The sequence below is a fragment of the Carettochelys insculpta genome, chromosome 17 (genome assembly GCF_033958435.1).
Source record: "Carettochelys insculpta isolate YL-2023 chromosome 17, ASM3395843v1, whole genome shotgun sequence".
NCBI classification, from domain to species: Eukaryota; Metazoa; Chordata; order Testudines; family Carettochelyidae; genus Carettochelys; species Carettochelys insculpta.
Genome location: NC_134153.1, coordinates 26473868 through 26500590, shown reverse-complemented (window position 1 = coordinate 26500590; position 26723 = coordinate 26473868). Strand labels below are relative to the sequence as shown.

Sequence of the window (26723 nt, the reverse complement as noted above, 5' to 3'; positions counted from 1 at the left end):
CTGGAGGCTCAAGTGTTGAGCCTACACTCAATCAGGGAAGACGAAGATTTCCTTGACAGAAGGGAGCATTTAATCTTGCAAGCATGGCAGGCGGAAGAACCGGGGAGGGTGGCAAGGGATGAAGCGGAGAACTGGCAGCATGTAACTTCTAGAAAGACGGCCAGTACATGAGTCCCCCATTGATAAAGAGATAAGTAATCACTTTCAGGCACTCTCCACTGGTTCTGTGGTGGTGAATGCTTTGGAAGGAGCATCACAGGAAGAAAATCACAAGAGAACTGCTTCTACTGCAGGACAGGGGATGTGTAGTCCTAGGGGTGGGGGTTCAATGACCACCACACCCAGAAGAAAAAGACGGGTGGTGGTGGTAGGGGACTCCCTCCTAAGAGGGACTGAACCATCTGTCGACCAGACCTGCAATGTCATGAGGTGTGCTGTTTACCGGGAGCTCGAATTCAGGGTGTGACTGAGAGCCTTACAAAACTGCTCAAGCCTTCGGAATACTACCCCTTCCTACTTCTGCATGTGGGAACTAATGATATGGCCAAGAATGACATTGAGCGGGTTACTGCAGATTATGTGGTGCTGGCAAGAAGGGTCAAAGAATTTGGAGTGCAAGTGGTGTTCTCATCCATTCTTCCTGTCGAAGGGAAAGGGCTAGGTAGGGACCATCGAATTGAGGAAGTAAATGCATGGTTACGCAGATGGTATCGGAGAGAGGGCTTTGGATTCTTTGATCATGGGATGCTGTTCCAGGCACAAGGATTATTGGGAAGAGATGGGGTCCACCTAACCAAGAGAGGAAGGAGCATTTTCACAAGTAGGCTTGCAAACTTAGTGAGGAGAGCTTTAAACTAGGTTCACTGGGGGAAGATGACCAAAACCCTGTGGGTAGAAAGGAACTTGGAGGCTGAGAAGAAATGCAAAGAGGAGTGTACAACAAAAGTGGACCCTTGGTTCGAGTAGTGAGGGTGGGGAGATCGACTGGTTATCTAAGGTGTTTGTACACCGATGCCAGAAGCCTGGGTAACAAGCAGGAGGAATTAGAAGCCCTGGCCCAGTCCAAGAACTACGACTTGATTGGAATAACAGAGACTTGGTGGGATGACTCGCATGACTGGAGCACTGCCATGAAAGGGTATAAACTGTTCAGGAAGAACAGGCAAGGGAGAAAAGGAGGAAGGGTTGCACTGTATGTAAGACAGCACTATGATTGCTTGGGATTCCAGTACATAGAGGGAGAAAAGCCTGTTGAAAATCTATGGGTCAAGCTTAGTGGTGTAGGCAGCACTGGAGATGTGGTGGTTGGTGTCTGCTACAGGACGCCAAATCAGGATGATGAGGTAGATGAGGCTTTTTTTGGACAACTGAGAAAAGTTTCCAGATCACAGGCTCTCATTATCATGGGGGACTTCAATTACCCTGACATCTGTTGGGAGACCAATACGGCGGTACACAAGCAGTCCAGGAAATTTCTGGAGAATGTTGGGGATCACTTCTTGGTACAAGTGCTGAAGGACCTGACCAGAGGTCGTGCGCGGCTCAACCTGCTGCTTACAAACAGGGAGGAACTAATAGGGAAGGTAGAGGTGGAGGACAGCCTGGGAAGCAGTCATCATGAGATGGGAGACTTCAGGATCCTGACCAAAGGAAGGAAAGAGAGCAGCAAATTACACACCTTGGACTTCAGAAAAGCAGACTTTGACTCCTTTAGGAACCTGATGGGCAGAATCCCCTGGGATGCTACCATGAAGGGAAAAGGAGTCCAGGAAAACTGGCAATATTTTAAGGAAGCCCTGTTGAAGGCACAGAAAGAAACTGTTCCAATGTGCAGCAAGAGAAGTAAATATGGTAGGAGACCAGACTGGCTTAATGGGGAAATCCTTGGAAAACCTAGGCACAAAAAGGGAACTTACAAAAAGTGGAAACTGGGACAGATGTATAGGGAGGAGTATAAATGTATAGCTTGAGAATGTAGGGCAGTTATCAGGAAGGCGAAAGTGCAACTAGAATTGCGACTCACGAGGAATGTGAAGGACAACAAGAAAAGTTTCTACAGGCATGTTACCAAGAAGGTGGTGATCAGAGAGGGCGTAGGGCCCCTACTGGATGAGGGAGGTAACCCAGTGACAGATGATGTAGGGAAGGCTGAAGTACTTAATGCTTTCTTTGCCTCTGTCTTCAAGGACAAAGACAGCTCCTGGACTAATGCAATAAGTGATGGACTGTAGGATGAAGGTGGACAGCCTTTGGTGGGGAAAGAACAGGTTAGGAGCTATCTAAAAAAGCTAAATGTCCATAAATCGATGGGCCTGGACCTAATTCATGCTAGGGTTCTGAGGGAGTTGGTGTATGTTGTTGACGAGCCCTTGGCCGTTATCTCTGGAAAGTCGTGGAGATCGGGAGAGATCCCAGATGATTGAAAAAAGGCAACTGTAGTGCCCATATTTAAAAAAAGGAAGAAGGATGATCCAGGGAACTATAGGCCAGTCAGTCTTAAATCAGTCCCTGGAAAAATCATGGAGGGGCTCCTCAAGGAAGTCATTTTGAGGCACTTGGAGGAGGGGAGAGTGATCAGGAATAGTCAGCATGGATTCAGGAAGGGCAAGTCATGCCTGACCAATCTGATTAGCTTCTACGATGAGATAACTGGCTCTGTGGATATGGGAAAATCAATGGATGTGATTTATCTTGACTTTAGCAAAGCTTTTGATACGGTCTCCCACAATATTCTTGTCGGCAAGTTAAAGGAATGTGGATTGGATAAATGGAAGGTAAGATGGACAGAAAGCTGGCTAGAAGGTCAGGCCCAGAGGGTAGTGATCAACGGCTCGATGTTGGGATGGTGGTCGGGTTCTAGTGGAGTGCCCCAAGGTTTGGTTTTCAGTCCTGTTCTGTTCAACATATTTATCAATGACCTGGATGAGGGGTTGGATTGCACCCTCAGCAAGTTTGAGGATGACACTAAGCTAGGGGGAGAGGTAGATATGCTGGAGGATAAGGACAGGGTCCAGATTGACTTAGACAAATTGGAAAACTGGGCTGCAAGAAATCTGATGCGGTTCAATAAGGACAAGTGCAGAGTTCTGGACTTGGGCCAGAAGAATCCCAAGCATTGTTACAGGCTGGGGTCCAACTGGCTCAGTAGTAGTTTTGCAGAAAAGGACCTGGGAGTTGTAGTGGATGAGAAGATGGACATGAGTCAACAGTGTGCCATCGTAGCCAAGAAAGCTAATGGCATATTAGGTTGCATCAAGAGGAGCGTTGCCAGTAGATCCAGAGAAGTGATTATTCCTCTTTATTCAGCTTTGGTGAGGCCACATTGGGAGTACTATGTCCAGTTCTGGGCCCTCAATTATAGGAAGGATGTGGATACACTGGAGAGGGTCCAGAAGAGGGCAACCAAAATAATTAGGGGGCTGGAGCATATGACTTATGAAGAAAGGTTGAGGGAATTGGGACTGTTTAGTCTGCAGAAGAGAAGACTGAGGGGGGACTTGATAGCTTTCAACTTACTGAAGGGAGGCTTCAAAGAGGCTGGAGAGAGGCTGTTCACAGTGGTCATGGATGGCAGAACACGGAACAATGGTCTCAAGTTGCAGTTGGAAAGGTCCACGTTGAACATTAGGAAAAACTTGTTCACTAGGAGGGTGGTGAAGCATTGGAATAGTCTACCCAGGGAAGTAGTGGAGTCTCCATCCCTGGAGGTGTTTAACTCTTGGCTCTACAAAGCCCTGGCAGGGCTGATCTGCTGGGTTTGGTCCTGCTTAGAGCAGGGGGTTGGACTCGATGGCTTTTTTAGGTCTCTTCCAGCTCTATTGGTCTATGATTCTATGCCGGTGAACGTCAGTTTATGTGAAAAGGAGTCTCTGGGTTCACACCAGTGGGACTGAGATCAGTAGAATCTGTCTTGGCATGTGATGAGGTATATGAAAAACCCCACACGGGGTTAATAAGCCATTGTGAGCACAACCAGCCCCATCTTGCCACAGAGATATCAGACGTATAGGGAGGAGCTGAGAAGGGAAACATACAATACAGCAGTAGGCAAACTGCTGTGGAGAGCAGGGCCCTCATCTTCATCACCTGGAGATGGGCTGCCTGATGCTGTGGGTGTACGATCACAGACTAGTCTGTCAGGCTGCCTGGGGCTGCTCTGAGGAAAGAGTCTCCTTCCACATGAGTGTGACACGCCATCTGTTTCAGTTTCCTTTTGTGCACTGACAACCTTGGAAGAGGCAGAGTAGGCCGGCCACAGATGGAAGGCCGAGTCACCCACAAATTCCACCAACTGATGTAAATCACTGCTGCCCCATTGCTTTGGGGAAAAAAAACATCTTTACTGTTTGTAAAAGTTGGTAACTGTAAGTAAATGTTGATGATTTCTTTGAGTAGAAAACAAGTCCGTACGTTTCTTGTTTGAACAAGCTGGCTTTCCTCATCATCTACACCCGTAATGCATGTGCTGTCATGTTGCTTCGTTAATTTGTAAGGAACAATAATTGTCTCTAACTGACACAGGAACAGGAAGATGCCAGAGGCAACAGTGACAGGAAATCATCCAGCTCTTTATCTGGGGTAGAGAATGCACCTCTCTGTCTGATGGTGCTGTAATTCAAGTTAAATCACAGCCAGCACGGGAAATGGGTAGTATATTAGTAGGCACGTCACAGTTACTGCTTTGGGGTAGGTGGTTCAGTGAGTAAATACATGCGTGCTTTATCTCTGAAGACCTAAATTCAGAGTCTCATTGTAGTATCTGACAAGGGAAAAAAGAGTTTTACTTAGTCTAGTCCTTTGTAGCCATGATTGTCCAGCTAGTCTCTGTGACCTGATCTAGAGCCCACTAATGCCAAAGGAGAGGTGCTCATTGAGCTTTGGCTCAAGGTGCTGAATAGACCCACTACCTGAAGTGCAGGAGATGCTGAGGTCAGGTGTGAGGTGGCCTCGCACAGCTACGAGGACCTCAGGCTGGAACGAGGGAGGAGGCTGCCAGCCACAGCAGAGATGTAGTGGCACTTGTGCAAGGAGCTCAGCTGAGGAACCAGGCTAGAATCATAAAACACTAGAACTGGAAGGGACCTCAGGTTTTATTAGTTACCTGTGGGCTTTGGTCACCAATACCTATAGAACCTAGTTTAAAGCCCTCTATCTACATCTACTCTACGAGATGACTACATTTCCACAAGGAGCTGTCTGGGTTACACTACTTGATAAGCACTAGCATGAGTATGTCTACACATACAGGGAATCACACACAGAGGAACCAAATGTAGATACAGCCAATGTCTCCAACTACCATTCTGCTCATGTGAAATATCCCAGGCCATTGCCCTTTGTCCATCTTGCCTACTTAAACTGTGGACTTTTGGGGACAAGGGCTGTATTTGCACAGCACCTAGTAAATTAAGGCCCTGATCCTGGACATTCCTCCTGTGCTAACCATACCATAATAATGTCTATCTCGCTCTAAGGAACTATTTGGTTTTCATCTCCATTGTAGCTCCACACTTAACTTACCATACATATGTTGGCTGTATTTCTCACTTTTGTGAGCAACATATTCAAGCCTCTTTGGGCAGCAGGATCTCTGCATAGTTCTGTGCTTCACTAGTTCCAACCCGTCTGTTTCCCTGCCCACCTTTCCGCATAGCCTGTCCTCTGCTCGAGTTTGCATGTGCAGCCCTGAGATGCACCAGGTAAAGGAAATGTACAGCTCACTCCTTATTTCATGGGAGGCAGAACACATTTTTGTTTTATATCTTTCCAGACAGTTGGCTTGGGTTAATGGACTGTCTTTCAGCCTTGTGCATAATTCTTCTCTAAATTAAATTCTCTTAGAAGCCCAACATAATGCACAGAGTTGTCAGCTCATTACTTTTACATTCTTTCCCGTTCTATTTATGTGAACAGAGGTTTAATTAACTATAATCTACTGTGTAGGCAACAGGATTAAAGAAAACCTACCTAAAGGTATGTACTTATGCTCTATTATATTTTGGAGATCTTTTTGAGGGAGGTATTTTTTTCTGCAGACAGACCAGTGGTCCTGTGTTTCCTGTGTTTCTAGCCAAGCAGAGCCAAGGAAGCCTGCGGTGGCTGCTTCCTTTCAAGAGTGTGTAGGGGTTAATGTGCTAACTCAGCAGCAGATCTGGGCTTAAATGTTTCAGTGGTGAAATGAATGGGTTGGCCTCAACCAAGGCCCACTTTGCGTCACCATGCTGCCCTGAAATTTGTCTTAATTGATTGTCTCTGCCCAGGGGTCCTAGTGTTAGGATTGCACGCCCCAAATAACAGAAGGCATACTTAACAAAATGATTTCTTCTTAAGCCTTTTGAATAACTCATTGAAAGCACGAAACCAAAACTGTTCAGTGAGGAGGAAGAAACAATACCAGGAAACTTGGAAGTGGCAGAGATGTTCAATGACTTCCTTGTTTTAGTCTTCACTGAGACGTCTGATGAAAAAATGCCTAACATAGTGAATGCTAGGGGGAAGGGGGCAATTTTAGAAGATAAAATTAAAAAAAAAGAACAAATTAAAAATTACGTAGAAAAGTTAGATGTTTGTAAGTCACCAAGGCCTGATGAAATGCATCCTAGAATACTAAAAGGAGCTGATAGAGGAGGTATCTGAGGCTTTAGCTATCATCTTTGAAAAGTCATGGAAGTCTGGGGAGATTCCAGGAGATGGAAGAGGGCCAATATAAGTGCCCATCTATAAAAAGGAAAATAAGAACAACCCAAGAAACTACAGACCAATCAGTTTAACTTCTGTGCTGGGAAAGGTAATTGAGCAAGTAATTAAAGAATCCATCTGCTAACACCTGGAAGATAATTAAATAAGTAACAGTCAGGATGGATTTCTCAAGAACAAATCATGTCAAAACAACCTGAGAGCTTTCTTTGATAGGACAACAAGTCTTGTGGCTAAGGGGAAAGTGTTAGATGTTGAATACTGAAACTTTAGTAAAGCATTAGATAGTCTTGCATGACTTGCTTATCAATAAACTATGGAAATACAGTGTAGATACGGTTACTGTAAGGAGGGTGCATAGCCAGTTAGACAACCAGTCTCACAGATTAGGTATCAATGGTTCACAGGGAGGGCATAACAAATGGGGTTCCACAGGATCAGTCTTGGGACCAGTTCTGTTCAATGTTTTCATCAGCAATTTAGATACTGGCATTGCTAGTATGCTTATAAAGCTTGTGGAGGATACCAAGCTGGGAAGGATTGCAACTGCTTTGTAGGATAGGGTTATAGTTCAAAGTTATTTGGACAAACTAGAGAAATGGTCTGATGTAAATAGGATGAAGTTCAATGAGGCAAATGCAAAGTACTCCACTTAGGAAGGAACAATCAATTTCACACATACAAAATGTGAAATAACTGCGTAGGAAGGAGTACCACAGAAAAGGATCTCAGAGCTAAATACCAGTCAACAGTGTGACACTTGGAGAAAAAAAAAAAAAAAAAAGCAAACATCATTCTGGGATGCATTGACAGGAGTGTTGTAAGCAAGATATGAGAAATAATTCTTCCACTTTACTGTACACTGATTAGGTCTCAGCTGGAGTATTATGTCTAGTTTTCGGCTCCACATTTCAGGAAAAATGTGGAGTAACTGGCGAAGGTACAGAAAGTCAAAGAAAAAATATTAAAGGTCTAGAAAACATGAGCTATGAAGGATGACTGAAAGAATTAGGTTTGTTCAGTTTGGAAAGAAGACGGATGAGATGGGACATAACAGCCTTCAAGTGTCTAAAAGGGTTTTATAAGAAAGAGGGAGAAAATGATTCTCCTTAACCTCTAATTATAGGGCAAGAAGCAATTGGTTTAAATTGCAACGAGAAAGGTTTCGGCTGGACATTAAGAAAAAATTCTTAATTGTCAGAGTGGCTAAATGCTGGAATAAATTGCCTAGGGAAGTTGTAGAATCTCCATCATTGGGGATATTGAAGAGAAGGTCAGATAAATATCTGTCAGGGATTATACAAATGGTACTCGGACCTTCCATGAGGTCAGGGGACTGGACTTGATGATTTCTCAAAGTCCCTTCCAGTTCTAGTGTTCTATGAGTCTATGAAACTCTGACTTTGGCAAACTTATCCCTAATTAAGACCAAGCAAGCAAGAGGGGAATCAGACGCACCACTCCATCTGCCCAGGAGTAACTGTACACTACCCAGCTTCTGTAGCTTCCAAACACGCCTTCCTTCTCCCCAGGAGTGACTGCAGCTACACCCCTGCCATATTCCTCTGCTGTCAGTTCTGTGGATTTATAGAAGTCTGGCCTACTCCTGCCCAGGTAAGCTTTCCTTAATTAAGGTTTTCCTGCCTTAATTCTCCCATCTTGCAGAATAATGGGTTAACTGGCCCATCTGGCCTTTCGGATAAGTATGGGTTGAACACCCTATTGCAGGCAGCCAGAAGCTGAGTTCTATTTCCCACTCAACGGAGATCCTGTGTGACCCTGCCTCAGTCATGCCACCTCTCTCTTCTCAGTTCATCAACCTATAAAACGTCAGCAGGACACTCCCTTGCCTTGCAGGAGGATTGTGAGGCTTAATGCATTAATGTTGCTAAAACATGAAGCTGAGATTTCCAAAGGGTGTTAAGGGCCCAAACTTAGTACTGGACCTGACTTCCCAGGTTACTTTAAAAATTCTAGACTATCAGATGGAAGTGTCTGCAGAATCAGAATCGACCCAAATGCCCTCCACAATTAATAAGGGCAGCACAAGAACAAATCACAGGCCATGTAACTTGTCTTTTCTTAATATAGAGGGTTTTCAAGTTTACCCTCAAGAGTCCCTGTTAAAGGTTCCCCACATCTGTGCACTGCTAGGATTTATTTTCTTAGCACAAAATGACAGGGCTCAGTGCAAAATGCATCAGCATCTGCAGGCAGAACCTGTTCTTGGCTCACCCTAAGGGGTTAGCTCTGTTGCCTCACAGTCAGATTTTCAAGGGCAGCATGACTTGCCAGCAACAGACATGGCACAAGTGAAGGTGTCAGGCACTGCCTCCTCTGTGTCACACAATTGCAGGGGGAAACCTTCATCTAGCATTGCAAAGTAACTGATAAGGAAATATCCATTTGTCGTCCTCGTCCTTTATTTCTCTATTACATTATATAAACACAGCTGTTGCACCGGGAGATCAGACACCAGGTCTTACTCAGGCTGCAGGCATTAGCTAAGAATGGACACACTCATAGCTGGAGACCAGACCGCTTCAGATATATATATTAGTTTTGATCAACATAAGTCTGACTCTTATAAAAGTGTAGTTAGCATGCAGTGATTGTAGGTTGCTTGAGGCATTAATCTCACTTGTAATGTCAGTATTCTGGGTTTAAGAAAATAGATAAGTTTTGCTTTATAACTTAGAAAATGCTTGTTCTGAACTTGTGAACAAAGGAATGGGACTCACTGCCCCTTCCCAGAATAACTATCAAAGTTAGAACAAAAAAACAGTCAAGTAGCACTTTAAAGACTAACACAATAATTTATTAGGTGAGCTTTCATGGGACAGACCCACTTCTTCACGTCTTTCTGTCCCACAAAAGCTCACCTAATAAATTATTTTGTTAGTCTTTAAAAAGTGCTACTTGACCGCTTTTTTGTTCTGATAGTATATAGACTAGCACGGCTTTCTGTTTCTATCAAAGTTAGATGAGCCATCAAGGAGCATACCAATTCTATGATCATAATACAAAGAACCAATATGGTCCTAGCAAACCTTGGAAATGCTACTTGCAGGGAGGCTCATCCTGTGGACATGGAAGATGAATGCTCAATGAAGGAAATACAATTACAGGATTGATGTTGAACCCTCACAGGGCCACAGAAACCAAATTAAAGCCAGAAATCTCCTGGGTCTTCCCAGAAAGACATTTTGAATTGACAGATCGCTACAACTCCGTCACTCATAGAAGCTGCCTGGTAACTCATTGATGTGAATATGTTTTCTACCTTTAACCTTCAGCTAACTCTCATTCTTCTTCCTAGTTAATAAATCTTCAGATAGTCTATTAAAGGATTGGCTACAGGTGTTGTCCTTTGTGTAAGATCAAGGGTGCCAGTTGATCTGGGGAGACTCCTCTCTTGAGGCTGAAAGCAACCTCAGTATGCTTTCATTTTCAATTTAACTGACCATTTATCACTAAGTCCCCTTTCTCTAGGAGGCAAGATGGACCTGAGAGCCTAAGGGGACTGGTTGTGACTCTATGGCAAGACTAGTTTGGGGTGTTGGCCCAGAGGTGGGCAATCCATCATGAGCCTCTCCGGACATTGTGACAACAGCTTCTGTAAGTTTGGCGGGAGCATAAATAAAGACTTTTCCTGATTGAGTTTAGCTTAGAACATTGGGAGTATGAAGACATGTCTTGTTAGAAGACCCAAAGAAAACTAGGGCAGGACACTTTCCTAGCCCTTCATTGAAAGCTTAGGAAGTGGGCTCGTCTGTGCAGAGACTGCTTGTCTTCCACAGGGTTGTCAACAGTCAAGAACAACTCAGAAAGTAAAGGATGCAAAAACATCTGATGATCTCCTGCTTACCCTCTCAGCTGTTCAGATTATTCAGCATTTTTCTCTAATGCTTGTAGATGTTAGTTCTTGAGCCGTCCAGAGGGTCTTTTTTCCAAAATCTTACAAGCTCTGAGTCAGAACATGCCAGTTTTAACAAGGCCACTTTTCAGAACAGCACATTAACATATTAAAACTATCATGAGTTATATAGAGCATGATGATGTAGGGCTAGATTCTGCCATCTTTACTCCATGAACAGTCCCGCTGAAGTCAGAAGGAAGGGTGTTAAGATATTAAATATGGATTGTTTTTGCCAGGCCAAATACTGCAGACCTTACTCAGAGGGAGGGAAAGTTGAGGGCTTCTCTACACTTATGTGAAGACCAACTCAATTAGGTTGATCTTCTGAAGATCAATTTTGCATGTCTGGTAAAGATGAGCAAAATCAATCTGTCTGGGGTCGTCAGTGAACTCCTGTACTCTTTGCTATTTCATGGAGTAAGGGGGGTTGATGGAAGAAACACTTCCATTCATCTTCTGTAGTGAAGACACTCATAAAAGTCCATTTCTGATGCATTAATTCTGGCAATGCAATTGACATAGCTAGAACTGCTTATCTAAAGTGGACTTTCAGGTCTAGTGTAGACGTGGCCTGAAAAAAGGACTGCAGGGCTTAGTTCTTTTTTTATTGCCTATAAACTACCTTCAATGAGATGGGACTGAAAGCAGAAGGCAATTCATTTTTGACTTTGTAATCTCAGGAGCCACATTCACAGGACCTGCAAAGCACGAGGTAATCTTGGACCATTTTCGTCAGGCATTACCATCCATTCAAAAGATTAGGATCAGTTTTCAGGAAGACTGAAGTCAGCTCCTCAAAATCCTCACTGAAGTCTGTGGGAGTTTTGCACCTTCACGGCCTTGCAGAAGCTGCTTAGAATCTTGCAGGATCAAGCCATAAATTCCAGAACAGTCTATTTTTTTTTTCAGTAAGCCAGACCAAGTGGGGCATGAGTGACTGAGCCCTTGACAAAGCGGGTCTTTGCCCACGAAAGCTTGTGCTCCAAAAAAATCAGTGTATAAAGTGCCACAGGACTTCTCATTCTTTGAGCCCCTTGCTGCCTTATGAATTTAGTGTAAACCCAAAGACTCTCAACACAAAAAGGCTTGAGTTAATAAACCATAATTAAGGAACTGAAGTGTCTGAGGCTATGTCTGCACGACAAGGTTTTGCTGCCAAAATGGTTGTTTGGCTGACAAAATCCACAGAGCGTCCAGACTGCCAAGCGAGTTTTGTTAACAGTAAGTAAGCTCTTTTGTTGACAGCTGTACTCCACTTGCCATGAGGAAGAATGCCACTGCAGACAGAGATCTGTTGACAAAACACCCATACGGATGTTCAGGGGCCTTCTGTTGACAGAAAAGTCCTCCAGGATGCCATACAATGCTGTCTGCTGTGGTTCCAGGTGGCTGTTTTGCTGATAAAATGGCCAGGTATTCTGGCCACTCTCTGTTGACAGAGCAGATTGCTCTTTCGATCTGCTTTCATGGTCTGGAAGCGATCTGTCGACAGAAGTCTTGTTGCCAGGTATCTTTCAACACAAACTTCTGCCAGCAAGTCTCTGTAGTCTAGACATAGCCTGAGTGCGCAACTAAAACAGCATTAAGTAGTGCATTTTTTCCCCCAAAAATAGTCAGATATGTTAATAAAGTGAGTATATTTGTCACATCTGAGCTGTAAATTATCTTGTGTTACAGTTGCTGCTTCTGTTTCTCATTAGTCAATTTGATCACTTGATTTCTCCTGCCTGCAGACAGTGTCAGAGCAGCCTTGAATAGAAAACTGAGTTATGCAATTTATGTTCCCACCTCCCTCCAAACGCCTACACAGAGCACATCAGAATGGCTTCTGTAGAGCAAGTCAATCAAACAGAAAAAGGAAGGTTGCAAATGAAGTTTAAAAGGGGGAAGTGAGTCAGGACCAGATTTTCATCCAGTTTCCATTAACCTGGTCTGAGTTTGCTCACATCCTCTTATTCTTCTCTTCCACTTTTACAGCCTTGTGATTCAAAGGGGTGCATGGACTGCATCTATCGTAAACCCAAGCAAACGTGGTATGAAGAATACACATGAAGATAAGCAAGCTTGTGATGCAACTAGCTGAAGTTAGACAGGTGCATCAAGGGGAAAACACTCCTCACAATATTTTCCTTCCCCTCGTTGCAATGAGGCTGCCGAGCTTTCAAATTTAATACCTCTGATGAGTTGCCTAGAATGGACTGAGCTGAAAATGCCACATTCGGGAGAATTCAAGAAACAAGGTAGGTACATATCAAAAACTAGTGGTTAACTCTAGAAATAGGCTAACCCACCCAGGAGCAAAACAGTTATTGTAGCACTATGCTGGTTAACAAAAAGCAAAAATACAGTCCCCTTTAGGAATTCCAGACCTTGGTTCTGATCCAGACAAACTAGTCTATTATAGTGAGAGCTGCTCACTGGGCTCTTAGAAGACATTTGGGGTAAATTACTAAAAACCCAATTCATCACATGTCATATTCCACCAATCCCAAAGACTCAGTCACTGACACTTAGCCTAAGGTCAATATATTATTTCAGCTTTTACCCAACACAGTAAAAAGTTTCTCGCAAACAGATGATGGGGACCATTAGTTCTTGTTCAAAGCTCCCTTGCTAGAAATACTGTCCAGAGAAATGAAGCAGGAAATGAAGACAGAAGTGATGTCACAGCCTTCACTTATGTATCTTCAGCTCAGGTGTACACAAAGTCACTGGCCTAAGATGGAGTCTTGGATCACATGTCTCTACATGCTTTGCTGAAGCACAGGGGTGACCATCAATTCCATGCTGTCCACGGAATCTACACGAAGGCTTCTTGGGCAGCAGGAGTTTCTCAGATGGTGTACTATGAGAGCAGAGTGCCCTTAATAAACCATCAATGCACAGCTATCTAGTTCTGATGTAAATCTATCTGGGGTGTCACGAAGGACAACAATACATGTTTGAGGTACAAAAATGCATAGCCAATATTCAGAACTTCAGAGGCAAATACAGTACATGCATATAAAGAGCACTGTAATACTTAGCAGTTTATAATTTTTCACTTGATACATCACGACATACTTTACACAAGATTTATTGACTCTTTGTAATAATGGTGGCTGCTCATATAACAACTTGTTTTTCTTCCTCTATGGTCTCATAAAGCCAGTCCTGAACATGAACCCTACCCTCTTTAATTTCTGCCTTAAGTTTTCTGCATTTCATGTGGCTGAAATCACCCACACTTTTTTCCTCTTTGCTCAAAGGATACATGCCCTGAACCCTGTCAATGGAAAGCAGCTGGGAGTTCTCCTTGTCTCACTTTAGAGACTCATCCAATATTGCTTGATAGTTTATAACGAAGATTTTTAGCTTCTTCTCCTAGCACCTGCACAAGCATAATTTTAGTGCATTATTAATCCTGTTAAAGATTTTGAAAAAAAGACCACCCCAATGTGCTGAAAGATTTAAACATTCCCATTTGCTTTCACAGGGGCTTTGACATTACCATGGGTATGCAGAAATCTAACGTTTGCAATTGAAGTTCAGGTCAGATTTTCTCCAGCCTGACAGCCCCTGTGTCGTACAGCAGTTTTGCAGTGTGCATTAACCATGTCAAAAAGAAATAAAGCATAACTAACTGTAAGGTTCCTGTTTCCAAAAGCAAGTTATACTGTTGAACACAAAACTAGTTCAAGCATATTATCTCATATTTTAACATGGTCATAAATAGTAGATACAAACTACACATTTACTTTCCCCATGTCTTGATTTACAATGTTAAGTTTATATTGTCTAAGACTACAAACCAGTGTTGGGGAGAATCTCCAATGCCGCTGAAAGTTGTCAGCTGAGCTGGGCCTCCGCCAGGTGGTGAGAGGGTGCAATTGAACGACCCTGCACCACCTTTTTGGTCCCAGAACCCACCTCCGTGACTATGTTGGGGTGCGCACTCAGTTGGCACGGGCCCTCACTGAGCCCCCTTGGGCAGGCAAGGGCTAGGAGGAGCAATGAGATGGACAACGGAACTTTTGAAAGACAGAGACAATGATTTTATTAACCCCTAGGAGAGGGAAAAGGATATTGTGTTAAGGTCTCGTATTAACAACAATGTATACTTACACAGAAGTGGATATTCATGACAATACTTGGGTGAATTGTTACCTCAGGTAGGTATAAAGGTAAGTTTAAAGGAATTATAAAATATAAATATAAATTTGTATTTATGTAAATTATATTAATGGGAGGATGAGAGGGCGCTATTCCCCCCACCCTACCAGGACCAGGTCACTACTCCGATCCAAAAAGGCACATAAAAAGGCCGAAGGGGAATTTGCCCCTCTATCTAGCCTGGAAAGAGAAAGACAGGGGAAAGAGAGGCCACACCCTCACCTTTGAAATATGCTACCCTAGGTTACTTAACACGGTGCTAACAATTTCCCTCCCCCAACTGAAAATTAATAACTAACACTACTAATAAGATGAATTAATAAACAGTCCTTCTATAATAATTAAGCCTACTTAAAATATAACTAATTAACTAATACTAACAACTTTGTCTAAGATAAGTTATAACAATAACAATTAAGATTATAAATACTTATGATGTGTCTTTTTTTAGATTAAAATCCAGTCAGAGGCCAGGAAGCCCCAGCCCAAGGTTAGGCCTCCGGGTGCTACACCTGCCCTGCCAGGCAGGTGCACAGTAGAGGGATCAGCCCTACTCCCCTACTAGGGTCCCTTGGCCACTGAATGGACTGTGGTGGTTTAGCTGCGGCTCTGCGCAGAGGCGCAGGCCTGCCGCTGAGGATACGTCTGGTCAGGTGGGTGTGTCAGCTCCGGTGGGTGTGTCAAGTCCGGTGAAGCAGCCACTAGTTGGTGTGGTAGCGGGCCCTGGGTTCCGCTAAGCCAGCCGCGCAGTACCTGCACTGGTGCAGGCCAGTTCGACAGCCGACCCGCTTTCCCCCAGGGACACTGCTTACTGTTAGCGCTGCTGCCGCTGCCGCCGCTGGAATGCAGGTGGTGGGAAGTCTTGCACCTCAGAGCAGGTGGCAGTCTTCGGTTCTTCTCTCTTCGCCCCAAAGGGCTAGCCTGGGGACTGGCGGACGTTCCACAGAACCACGCCTTCCCGTAAAGGGCCGCAGAATGGGCTGTGTGCCCTGCTTTTATAGACCATGCTCATGCATTATTCATGAGTCTATTACCATTTTAGTACAGTTCTCAACTAGGTCCAGCCCCTGGTGGAAGGTTCTGGTACTTCTCCAGGCTCACCCAATCAGAGCGTTCTATGTAAATTTAGACACCTTTCCTCATGATTATGGATGAGCTCATGGAACCTTTCTCAAATTGCCGGGGGAGCTACTGGTCAAAAAGTGACTGTTGGAATGCTGCTAACTGGCAAGCTGTGACAATTTGAAGCTTCATGTGTCTGAGGGGATTTTTCTCACAGAGCCCCTGCTCGCCAAAATCATGCTGTCCCTGACTCACGGGGGCGATAATGTCTGTACTGATGTTTTACACACAACAAACAGAACAGAAGTCACATAGCACTTTAAAAACTAACAAAATGATTTATTAGGCACTGAGCTTTCTTGGGACAGACCCACTTCTTCAGATCTATAAACTTTCCATGTGAGTCAAGAGCCAAAATGTTTTTGAGAGTTTAGGCCTAAATCCCATCCAGCAGGGAATGTCTCTGTGTTGTTCTGGGCAGTGCCAAATCTTCATTGGGCTTCTTTAAGTGCTATGGCAATAAAAATAAATAAATAATAGATTATGCTCTTCACAGGTAGAAACTATATTTTCCCTGCACTATGTAATATGCCATGCACATTTATGGTATGGTGTTATGTACAAATAGTAAATAAGACTTATTTTATATTATTGCAAATACACACACACACACACACACACACACACACACACATTTTGAACCTCTCCAATCCAGCACCCTCGGGACTGCCAAATGAGAGAAATTGCTGGACCGGGGAGGTCAATATTGTCTAGCACATTACCAACACTTCCGCTGTTTACTGGGCTCTTAGAAGACATTTAGGGGTAAATTACAGCTAAATAACACCACCAAACACTGAGAGCCAGGACTGGTGGCTGGAAACAAACTTTATGAGACCACTGGAAACTTGGTCACATCCATGGTATGTGGTCATCTAGCTAACTAAAATCATGCCTGATTACAGATGTTGCTGGACAACAGCGTGCCAGACTAGAGAGGTTCAACCAGTGTGTGTGTGCGTGTGTGTATATAATACAATGTACCCACATATGCACAGCTGTAAATAAACTGATGTGAGTAAAACTATGCCATGAAAAGACAGTGCAACAGTTCTCATATCAATTACAATTCCAGGCAATGCTAAAATAAAATTTGTGCAAAATAATCACAGACAAAAAATATGGTAACTGAAATCAATTACACTGTTTGCTATAGTAATATGACCAAAATCAAGCAGTAGTTACAGCAAGTTCAAGGTGAACCAGAAAAAATAGTGTTTGACAAGGTGGTGTTTCTCTAGCTGATTAAGGGTTTAGCCCTTTTGTCTGACAACCAGTTATCAGTAGGATTTAACCCATTTAATAATCCATTAATCGCTTTAGTCCACTTGTCTTGAAAACATTGCACAACTGGTTGCAATCTTGATTAACAACTGTCTTTAAGAAAAATTAGAAGGTATTCATTTATGGCATGTGCGTGTGCATTTAGGAAGAAAATAGTTTCTGCTGTAGGAAACTGAAGTTGTAACAAATCCAAGTAAATTTTAAATTCATAATCTCAGTGCGCAAAGAAATCTAGTCTTGCAAACTCATTTTCTTTCTTCAGTAGGTACCAGTATTCCTCCATTGTTGAACACACCTTGGTAAACAAGATGGAGCATACATCAGCTGCTACCTATATGTCTACCAGTATGTCACACAGGCTATGTCTACACTAGAGTGATCTTTTGACAGAAGTTACTGTTGGAATCTTCCAACAAAACTCCTGTTGACAGATCAGATTCAGAGTGCCAAAGCGGACTGAAAGAGCAAACCGCTCTGTTGACAGAGAGCCGATGGACTGCCGGGCCACTCTCTCGACAAAATAGCCAACTGGAAGCACAGCAGACAGGGGCCAGTGTCTGAGAAGCCCTGTCTGTCGACAGAAGGATCGCCAGAACATCCAGACTAACTTTCTGTCAACAGATCTCTGTCAACAGAGTCATTCTGCCTCATGCGGGAATGACAGAACGCTGTCGACAAAAGTGCCACATTCTGTCAATTTACTGTCAGAAGAATGGTTTGGGAATGTGAACACTCTGCAGGTTTGGTTGACAAAACTCTCTACTATAGACATAGCCTTAGAGGTGCTGATGTGTCCATATGATACCATGAAGCATGTAATTTGGGAGAATGGCCATTTAAGCAACAGCAAGGTCACCTACTGGGCAGCACAGTGTATTAGGTCTCAGGAAGCCTGTGTTCTAGTTCTGCTGCGTGAACTTAGGAAAGTCACTTTACAGTTTCTGTACCTCTGTGTTCCCATTTTAAAATGGGAATAATTATGCTGAAGTGGTTTGAATTTTAGAAGAGCACACTCTTCACATTTCTATTGAAGATCCACTGTTTCATTTTGCAGATGTTATTAGTGAACTCCATATGAGACAAAGAGTCTTGAATGCAGCTGTTGCTTTCCCTATTCTGGCATCGATATCCTTGTCTGTCCTTCATCTGTCTCCACCCACAATACTCCACAGGTAGGTGAATTGCTCCACATCTTCCGGGTCATCCCCTCCCAGCGTAATGGTGTTGTTGTTGAGCTGGTTGATTCTCATCATCTTGGTCTTTCCCTTGTTAATGCTGGCCACACTCAGAAAACCATCATCCAGCACAGTCCATCATGCTCTCAAATGGAAGCCTCAAGGAAAACACAAAAGAGGAAGACCTTGGGCAACGTGGAGAAGACCTACTGAGACTGAAGGACAACAACTGGGGTACTCCTGGGGTCACCAGAAGATTTGTCCCAAGACAGAGGGAAGAGAAGGGAGACTTGCAGATGACCTATGCTTCACCTGGAGTACAAGGGTTTAAGTCAAGTCAAGGTTGGAATTTTAATAATGAAAAATCGTAGGTGATATTAATTATGTTGCTTTAGAGGTGGTTGGATTAAACTACAAAGGGTTCTTTTACTGAAATAGCATGTCTACACAGGGAATTACTCCTCCTGTATGATTAACATTACCAATATAACAGAACAAAACTCAGAATTTCTATTTCACAGGAATTTTGTCATTCTGAAATTTGCTGTCAATCTAAACATATAAAAATAGTTTCAAAATGTAATTTATTCTGGGATTTTACTTTCATATGCTTCTATCATTTCATATTATTTCATGACTTTAGGAGCAGTAGTGCATAATGTGATATGTCTGTTTTGTCAATGCAGCATTTTCTCACAGAAAACTCTATGATTAAAATTTTCTGACTAGGTCTAATAATACACTTTGTGATATGCTTTGATATCTACTGATGAAAATCACTGTGTAAGAGCTAGTATCAAATTGTTTCATTACAACATAAACAGAAGACACTTTGATCTAGAAAATAATTTAATTTGTTTCAGATAATACTAAGTATCAGCAGCCCTTAATTATTTTTTTAACTAGAATAGAAACTAATTTATAGAATATGAACAGGCAATAATAGTATGGAACACAGTAACCGTTATGTCATAAGGGCATAACTTGATAGACATCATCTGCACTATTACTTACGTGTCATGAAATAATATAGAATAATAAAATGAAAATGAAAAACAACACATTTTGAAACTGAACTCATTTTAAAATGAAATTTCAATTTTTTCTGCAACAGCTGCTTTTTGCAGACTTTCTGTTTCTAAAATCTTTGCTTCCCTTCAGTAATGGAACAAAAGTAAATTTAGATATGTCAAAATCTCCTGTAACGTGACAGCTCTAGGTTTTGGCAAACTCTATGGATAAAATAAGAACTTGACCAATATGCTCACCCAGAACCTAAAGTGGACACAAAATACGTGTCCCCCCCTTTATTTTGTGTCATATATTTTTCATGGTTGTGCACCTGCACTCTTCCTGCCTCCCCTTCGAAATTACAATTCATTGGTTACTGCAGGAATGGTTATTTTTCTGGTATTTCCAAAGTTAGTTGAAATACGGATGCTCTGAAAGTCTTATGCGAAGGCCTATTCTTTCAAAATTTTTAGCTCTCTTCTAAACACTGACAGGCCACGTCTACACTACAGCCATCTTTTGAAAGAAGTTGTTCCGGAAGTTCTCTCACGAAAAACTTCTTTCAAAAGACCGCGTCCACACACAAAAAAGGTGATCACAGGAATGATCTGCTCTTTTGATGAGTTGCAGCCACACAGCCCCAAATCTTTCAGAAGAACAGGCCAGGGATCAAAATATATGGTACATGAGGCCTGCTCTTTAGAAAAAAGGGCCCCCAGAGCATCTACACATGCTTTTTCTGAAAAAATCTTTAAAGAAAAGGGGCTGTTCCTCATCTGGGAGAGGAAGAGGGCCACTGGAAAAAGTGCCACGTTCTTCTGATTTCAGATCAAAAGAGTGCATTTTGTGTGTGGGGATGCTCCATGTGTTCTTTTGAAAAAGTGCATTTTTCCAAAACAACTTTCTAGTGTAGATGTGGCCATAAAGTTTAGATGTGCTACAGCTATGCATCCCAAGTGATGCATTCTTATCCATAAAGCTGATCATATTTTTGCTTTATCCAAAGCAGCACATGCCAAAAGCATTTCACAGGCCATATGGTGCCCCAGACTACACCCTAAAATGCAGTCTCAGTGGGGATTATTATCTGAACAACACACACCTAATTGTATGTCCTTTCCAGACCTGGAAGACCCAGGAGTACAGCAAGAAAAAGAGATCACTACTGTCCTCCTTAGCTTACCAGCATAAATCTATTAGCTTAATCGTCCACTTGCCATTTCTTCACCTGCTGAGACTAAAGCCCAGCACAGCTTGGGGAAAGCAAAACTTTCAGAAAGCTGTAAAGCAGGATCAAGTCAAGTCTGTTTTTATCTCTTCTGTGGTCTCCTTAGTGGCCACATGGTCCCTACCCTGTCCATCCAAAAGAAAATGACTACAGTTGTTTTACTCACCAGATGATCTGACTACATCCTTCCTCATTTGAATCTCTCCTCTGGCTTCTCCATTTTCATCACTTCAAATACATATTTCATTTCCTCCGCATTCCATTTTTATCCTGTCTAAACTCTTCTCTTGTCAGCTGCTCAGTCTTGGGATCTACCCTTTGTCAATTTCTCCCATAATAATCTCCATAGTTCTGATCAGACCAGCCCCCATTTATGGAGTTCCCTATCTACCCCAGTTGGTCAAAGCTCCACCTCCTCTTGATTTCCATTAACTCAAAACTCACCTCTCCTAGGATGCCCATAACAACTCAGTCAAAAACATTCAGTGTCACACTCTTTTATTTTCCTGATGTTGCAGATGTTTAAAATAATCATAAAAATAATAGAACTGCTGCAATGTGCACCTGATTAACAAGAATGACCACATGACAGTACTGATCTACCCTTCAACTTTCCCCTCTTTCACCCACTGGTTATGCCATGTCTAAAGTTTCAATTGTAAGCTCCTTAATGAAGAAGCCATGTCATTTTTTGGGGGGAGGTCTTTGGTGGGCCTACAAAATAAGTGAAAATAGTAAAGTTACAAGTGGCCCTGTGACAGGGTCACTGAAGTAAAACATGGACTGTAGGACTGCTGAGCCTTCTGTCCTACCCACTGCGATGGTGTTGGCAAGATACAAATCTTTAGCTGGTACCACACTTACATGGCTGTCCCCAGGCAGTGACACACCTAACTGAATTACATGAATGCTTTCCCCAGTCACTCATAAACCAACAACAGGGAAGCTCCAGCCAATTTCCCCAAATTTGCTTGTGTTGTAGTCCATAACAGTACCATCCTGCACTTGTCGGACACCTTTATTATCCAGTGTGCCTATCCTGTGATGTCAACAGGACACACACTAGCATTTGTAAACTGAGCTGTGATTTCCCAATCACATCAGCCAAAGCACACAACGCAGCAAACTGATTGACTGCAAGAAAACAGCAGATGAAATTCCATGTTGCTAAATGCAAAATAATGCACATTGGAGAAGACAATCCCAACTATACATATAAAATAATGGGTCCTAAATTAGCATTAACACTCAAAATAATTTTGGAGTCACTTTGGAAAGTTTTCTGCTCAGTGTAGAATGGCAGTCAAAAAAGCTAACAGAGTATTAGGAATCATTAGAAAAGGGAAAAGAAGACAGAAAATATCATGATACATGTGTATAAATCCACGGTTCACCAACATCTTGAATATGGTGCATGTGCAGTTCTGGTTGACCCATCTCAAACTAAAAAAGACAGAACTAAAAAAAGTGCAGACAAGGGCAGCAAAAATTATAAGAGGTATGGAATTGCTTCTTTATGAAGAAAGTTTAAAAAGACAGTGACTGTTCACTGTAGAAGAGAGACAACTATGGCAGGGGGTATGATAAAAGCCTACATAATCAGGAATGGTGTGGAGAACATGAATGAGGAAATGTTATTGACTCCTTCACATAACACAAGAACCAAGGGGCACTCAATCAAATGCATAGGCATCAGGCAACCTAAGTACTTCTTTACACTGCACACATCTTCCTGCAGAACTTATTGCCAGGGATATTGTGAAATCCAAACATATAACTGGGTTCAAAGAAGAATTTGGTAGGCTCATGGAGGACAGGTCCATCCATGGCTACTAACCAAGATGGTCAGGGATGAACCACACGCTCTGGGTGTTCCTAAACCTCTGAATGTCAGAAGCTGGGATTGTATGACGCTATGTGGATTACTGGATAAAGTGCCCTGTTCTCTTCATTCCCTCTGAAGCACTTGGCATTGGCCACTGTCAGAAGACAGGATAATGGTCTAGATGGACCCCTAGTCTGCCCAGCATGGCTATTCTTAGTTCTTATGTGGAAATGTGCCTTACCTTGATTCCCAAACTACAAACTCAAGGGAAGTCTCATCTGGCAAATCAAATAAAACCTCACATCTTTCTGTGCCGCCCTTCATCCCAGACACCCCGGGGCAATTCATGCAATTAGGAAAAAGGTTGCTAAATGCAAATGTATTTGGAGATTTTTATTTAATTTTTTAAACAATATCAACATCACAAACCAACAGAGTCTGAACTCTCAGGTGCACTACACCTGGTAGATCCCAAGCATTTTTTTTTTTGGATACATAAGAATAATATCAACTAAGCTGATGTTACTGAACCTGAGGATTGCAAACTAGATCACATGGCTCCTGGACCTTACGGACTTCTCATATGCCCTTGGGATGAGACAGTGATATTACTAATTCACAGAAAGAAGTCACATTTTTTCCATGGGAAAAATCAAAATTTTGATTTTGTCAGTTTCCAGTGGAAAACTCTTTCAATGAAAAATTTCTGACCTGCTCACTTCATCCATCCCTAAACATGATGACATCTGTCAGAAGAAAGGATGGGCAGAGCTTTTATCCAGAGTTTGTTTCTAAATTGGCCACAACATTACTTTGTGAGATGCATATTCCCTAGTCTGACGCACCACTCTCTTTCTGCCATGCGGCCAATTCACAGATTCAGCAGCAAGTTTTATAACAGAAGGCAAACCAAAGCTACCATCTACACTGGCTATGGAAGATCGACAGCTTAGGTTCGATCTTCTGGGCATTATTTTGCACATACTTGAAACGGCACGTTCCAGGGTCAACGTTAACCCCGGAACTCTTCATGAGCCACCGATATTTAGGGAAGGTTGACAGGCGGCATCTCCCATCAACCTTCTGCCATGAAGACAGCTGTGGAAGTCATCAGCTGCAAAGTTGATATTTGATAGGCAATTGGTGTACCAAAAAATCACATAGCAACCATCGACCTTCTGGGTAAGTGTAGACATAGCTTCAGGCCATTCTGCATGAAAGAGCACATATGGAGGTTACATTTGCTCGTGTAATTATTGCAATTGCCTACACAAACCAAACTGTTGGGTATGCAAATAGTGCATAATATCTAACTAGTGTCTTACATTAGCGAATACTTGAATTTAGTTTTGCAGTCACTAATAGAATGTACAAACTTACATAAAAAATGCGTACGTGTATTATTGTCTGACAACCTTAGCCCTCCTTTTCAAACATTTTTGGCTCATGTCCATCAAAAACTATCTTGGTAACATATCCAACTGCTTACAAGTGAATAATGGCTTGCCTAAAACCAATGATCATTGTGAACACCCAGTCAGTATAATGCTTCCAGATATGGTAGGAGGCTTAGATCCAATAATTAGTAATTAGCAGTAACTGTTTTATGGAGCAGAAAAGAGTTGATTACAGTTCTTCAATCAGCTGGCATAATAGCAGAAAAGTGCTGGTTTCAGGAAGGGAAGACAGAGGGATGCTTTCAGGAGATTGGCTCTCACTTGCTGATGGTCCATGATTGCAACAGCAGCTTCAGGGATCAGATGTGACTGATTTCAAGGGGCTTAAATCTCAGCTCCAAGCCTTTCAGTTTTGGGGCATGGTTTTCAATGAGATCTGCAGTCATAAGCAGTCGAGCAGTGGGGAGCCTGCTCCAAAATCCACTGAAGTAAATGGGAGCTTGGAGATGGAAATTTCAGGGAGTTTCCGTGGTTAATGAGTGTCTGAACAACAGTTTCAGAGTGGCTTCCATTTGCAGAGACTCTAGCACCAGCAAGATTCTCCACTGCAATCTACCCAAGACCAAGAAGAATGGCTTTAGGACTCAGAAAGGGATTTCTCCTAGGAATGCTACCTATGGGGTTGGCACTTAGCATATACCAATTCTATCATAGCTGCTCTCTTCCTTTCAGTCTGGCAGAGAAAATACAAATAGGCAAACAGACACTGCTGACTCTGAACTTCACCTTCTACTACGCATAACATTAATTAATCTATGCTCAATTTGACTTGACATTCAGACCTGTGAATTTGTTTATCCTCCTAATGGGCACTTCTCCCTTTTCCCAGGCGCCTCTGAAAGGTTTAGTAAATGACGGTGACTTTTTGAAGTGGCTAATGAGCCTTTAATTTTGTACTTATTTATTTTTTTCCTTCATTTAGCTTCAATGCTGCCTTAAAAAAAACCCCACAATCCAAAGGTCACGTTTGTGCACTGAGTGCCTATTCTCATTTTGTTTTGTTTTAAACAGCCATATTTATGGCTAGTGTGCGGTCTCAGGTGAAGGTCCAGGGGGTGTCTCTGCATAGAGACAGGCCAGTGTCATCTCAAAAACCACATCACATTTTCATAACTAAAACCTACGTCATCAGCACCTAAAGACTAAGAGAAACAGATGAGTCATACACAGTTATGGACACCTCCATGGCTAATTTGCCCTTGAGCTCACTGCTAGGACTTCCATCAGGAGTGCCCAACAGGGATCATTGTGATGATTACATTTGTGATCTGGATGCTTACTTGCTAGGAACTGAACTGAGCCTCTTCCTATCTCATTTCCTACAGGCCATCAAAAAGCTGCAAGATGTTATTTGGCATCCGTGCTAGATAGAGGACCGAGAGGTGAAAGGGTCCATCTCTTGTTACCCATCCCCAGGAACCACCAAGCATTATCAGAAGTGATTCTGTAAGAGAACTCCTTGTGTATGTTTGATAGTGCCGGATAGAAATAGGGGAAGGAGCTGTGAAGTGAAATGGAGACAGACAATAAAAGAGAGAAGAGTGTAGAAAAGAGACAGCGAGAGAGGAGAAGGGCAGTCGAACAGGCAGGTAAGAAGGCAGGGGAAGGAAATAAATCAAACCAGATGACAAGTGCCGGACCTATAAAGTGTTTTGTTCTAGCCATGGTCAGAGACAGGCATGTGGACTAGATGCACCACGTGCCTGATCTGGCCTGGCCAAACCTTTGAGGTGAAAGCAGGCGTCCAACACAATTTCTGCCCAGAGGGAGTCATCATAACTCAAAGCCATTTGAAGGCATGGATCTCAGCTGGAAATTGGGCGCACACCTCCAGGGAGCAAGGCAGGGCAATTCAGGAGGATGAAGACACTTTTAGACCAATTAAAACAAAAAAGCAGTCAAGTAGCACCTTAAAGACTAACAAAATTTATTAGCTGAGCTTTCGTGGGACAGACCCACTTCTTCCGACCATAGCCAGACCAGAACAGACTATGGTCTGGCTATGGTCTGAAGTGGGTCTGTCCCATGAAAGCTCACCTAATAAATTATTTTGTTAGTCTTTAAAGTGCTACTTGACTGCTTTTTTGTTTTGATAGTATATAGACAAGCACGGCTTTCTCGCTGTTACTTTTAGAGCAATGTGTGGCCACTTCCTGACATGTTCACTCCTTGTTCTTAAGCTGTATAGGAAGGTCTCCTTGTAGACAACACACCTGGCAAATCATACCCTAGTCATCTTCAAAGCTGAGCCAGAGTGTGACAGGGCAGGGAAGGTTACAAATACAGGAGTTACAGCCCCGTGGATTCAACCACTGAGCAATGCAGAACCAAGAGATGTGTCTTATGTGAAGACTGAGCTATGAAGAAAGACTGAAAGAACTGGGCTTGTGTACTTTGGAAAACAGAAGACTGAGAGGGGACACGATAGCAATTTACAAGTACCTAAAAGAGGGTTACAAGGAGGAGGGAGAAAAATTGTTCTCCTTGGCCTCTGAGGACAGGACGAGGAGCAATGGGCTTAAACTGCAGCAAGGGAGGTTTAGGTTGGACATTAGGAAAAACTTCCTAACTGTCAGGGTGGTCACACACTGGAATAAATTGCCTGGGGAGGTTGTGGAATCTCCATCACTAGCGATATTGAAGAGCAGGTCAGATAGACATCTATGAGGGATGGTCTAGATAGTGCTTGATCCTGCTGTGAGGGCAGGGGACTGGACTCGAGGACCTCTCAAGGCCCCTTCCAGTTCTAGTGTTCTATGATTCTATGACTGGCTCTCAAACCTTGTACCACTTTGGATATTAGATACTGTTAGTCTAGCTTCACTTACTAGGGAAGCCTTCCACGAGGATAATG

General features: G+C 42.8%; 2 long non-coding RNA genes across 6 annotated transcripts in view; one reads left to right on the top strand and one right to left on the bottom strand.

Moving 5' to 3' along the window:
• The window catches only part of LOC142022157 (uncharacterized), a 465994-nt gene that overhangs the window by 83682 nt on the left and 355589 nt on the right, over window positions 1-26723 (bottom strand). The window lies entirely within an intron of this gene.
• LOC142022158 (uncharacterized) lies at window positions 12622-25755 on the top strand. The gene is made up of 4 exons (XR_012647869.1): window positions 12622-12855; window positions 18228-18345; window positions 18463-18690; window positions 25195-25755. It is a non-coding gene; the product is annotated as an uncharacterized LOC142022158 (long non-coding RNA).